General features: G+C 46.2%; 1 protein-coding gene across 1 annotated transcript in view; it reads left to right on the top strand.

Moving 5' to 3' along the window:
- The window catches only part of LOC125311311 (1-phosphatidylinositol 4,5-bisphosphate phosphodiesterase epsilon-1-like), a 42,657-nt gene that overhangs the window by 619 nt on the left and 39,538 nt on the right, over positions 1-2,500 (top strand). The window lies entirely within an intron of this gene.

Raw genomic sequence — 2,500 nt, 5'->3', positions numbered from 1 at the left:
GTGTGTGTGTGTGTGTCTCTCTCTCTCTGTGTGTGTGTGTGTGTGTGTGTGTGTGTGTGTGTGTGTTTGTGTGTGTGTGTGTGTTTCTCTCTCTGTGTGTGTGTGTGTCTCTCTGTGTGTGTGTGTGTCTCTGTGTGTGTGTGTGTGTGTGTGTGTGTGTGTGTGGTGTGTGTGTGTGTGTGTGTGTGTGTGTGTGTGTGTGTGTGTGTGTGTCTCTGTGTGTGTCTCTCTCTCTCTCTCTGTGTGTGTGTGTGTGTGTTTGTGTGTGTGTGTGTGCGCGCAGTGCACATGTGTGTCTGTGTGTGTTTGTTTCTGTGCTGAGCAGAGATTCCGTTCTATTGGCTTTTTACATGTGGTTATCTTTGGCCTTCCCTCTCGGGTTGCTCAGGTTTTTATTGGCTTTTCTGCAGCCCAAATTCAGTGGGGATTTGGTGTATTTAACCTGTTTTCTGTCTGCAGATTAAAGACCTGACTCACACTCACTCTTCAGAAAGCAGAGTCCACCCAACGCCCTAATAAATCATGCAGACACAGAGATCAGTGTGCTTTAGTAGTGCATCATCCACATACGATTCAGACTTGTAACCGGAGGGTTGCCGGTTCGAACCCCGACCAGTAGGAACGGCTGAAGTGCCCTTGAGCAAGGCACCTAACCCCTCACTGCTCCCCGAGTGCCGCTGTTGTTGCAGGCAGCTCACTGCGCCGTGATTAGTGTGTGCTTCACCTCACTGTGTGTTCACTGTGTGCTGAGTGTGTTTCACTAATTCACAGATTGGGATAAATGCAGAGACCACATTTCCCTCACGGGATCAAAAGAGTATATATACTTATACTTATACTGATTCTCTGAATACCTCTGTCTCAATGTGACTACCCTGGTTAAACAAAGAATAAATAAATACATAAATAAATAAATAAATACTCACATCTGTTTAAGTGGGCCTTTAGAGTACACAGTTCACAAACTGTCCAAGAAAGTATTTCAAAGGATCCATGTAGAGTTAATGCCGTTCATTAGCGGGCTTCGCTTTGGTCATTGTGCATGTTGGAAGACAGGGGATCATCTGTCTGTATGGGAAGCAGAACTTATCCCGTATTAATCTTGAGACCGTGCTGAGGACAGCAATCAGCGCTGTGGTCCTGAGTGGCTGTTTGTTCTGTCCACTTGCCAGAGTGTCAGCCATGGGTGTCACGGTGATGATGTCATAGATCTAGTGCACATGCCTGTATGTCTCAGGAAATTAGTGTCACATTAGGGCTAATGCACAGCCGATGTCCATATTAGGCTATACACTATGGCAAGCCAATTGAGCATTTATTCTTTATATCAAGATATCGGAAATAATGCTCAATCGGCTTGCCATAATAGGCGTTGTACTATGACATGTAGATATCAACGCATTCCAGTGTCATTGTATGCAAATTCCAAAACACAGAGTGCGTGAGAGAGTGAGAGTGCGAGAGAGAGAGAGCACGCGCGAGAGAGAGAGAGAGAGAGTGTGCGCGTGAGAGAGCGAGAGAGAGAGCTTAATATCTACAACAATGTGACACATTTATTGGAGTCTCTGTTCCTACCTCTCTGAAGTGTGACAGGGTCATTTTGAACTTTGGCTCAGGTACTAGAAAGCATATCAGGCCAGCTGGGGAGGTTACATCACTGAAGAACATTGTGCTTGTCCAAATGAAATGAATTGAAAATGTGATTGAATGTAGATATGTTGATTGATTGTCATTATTGTAATGGTTCTGGTGGTAAGTTGTGTGTGTGCGTGTGCGTGTGCGTGTGCGTGTGCGTGTGTGTGTGTGTGTGTGTGTGTGTGTGTGTGTGTGTGTTTTCTTGGATGGAGGGTTGAACAGGTGTAGTGTGTTTGTAATCATTGGAGATAAACAAGTTTTGCTGTTGTGACTGTTGTATTGTCATGTTAAGGGTTTTCTAATAGATTCAGACACATGGAGGATTGTTGTTATTGATCTCAGTGGGATTGTGAGATAGTTGTTGTTGTTGTTGTTGTTGTTGCTGTTCCTTGGCTCAGATACTCCCAGATGTTGATGTGTGTGGTTGTTTCTTGGGGTCTGTCTCTATAAGGCTGTGCTGTGTCATGTGGTCTGTCTGTCTCTGAGGCTGTGCTGTGTCTTGAGGTCTGTCTGTCTCTATGAGGCTGTGCTGTGTCATGTGGTCTGTCTGTCTCTAGGAGGCTGTGCTGTGTCATGTGGTCTCTATGAGGCTGTGCTGTGTCATGTGGTCTGTCTGTCTCTAGGAGGCTGTGCTGTGTCATGTGGTCTCTATGAGGCTGTGCTGTGTCATGTGGTCTGTCTGTCTCTAGGAGGCTGTGCTGTGTCATGTGGTCTGTCTGAGGCTGTGCTTGGTCTTGAGGTCTGTCTGTCTCTATAAGGCTGTGCTGTGTCATGTGGTCTGTCTGTCTCTAGGAGGCTGTGCTGTGTCATGTGGTCTGTCTGAGGCTGTGCTTGGTCTTGAGGTCTGTCTGTCTCTACAAGGCTG

This window comes from Alosa alosa, chromosome 18, assembly GCF_017589495.1.
Source record: "Alosa alosa isolate M-15738 ecotype Scorff River chromosome 18, AALO_Geno_1.1, whole genome shotgun sequence".
NCBI classification, from domain to species: Eukaryota; Metazoa; Chordata; class Actinopteri; order Clupeiformes; family Clupeidae; genus Alosa; species Alosa alosa.
Note: the sequence above shows the minus strand (reverse complement) of the source record. Positions and strands in the feature narration are given on the sequence as shown.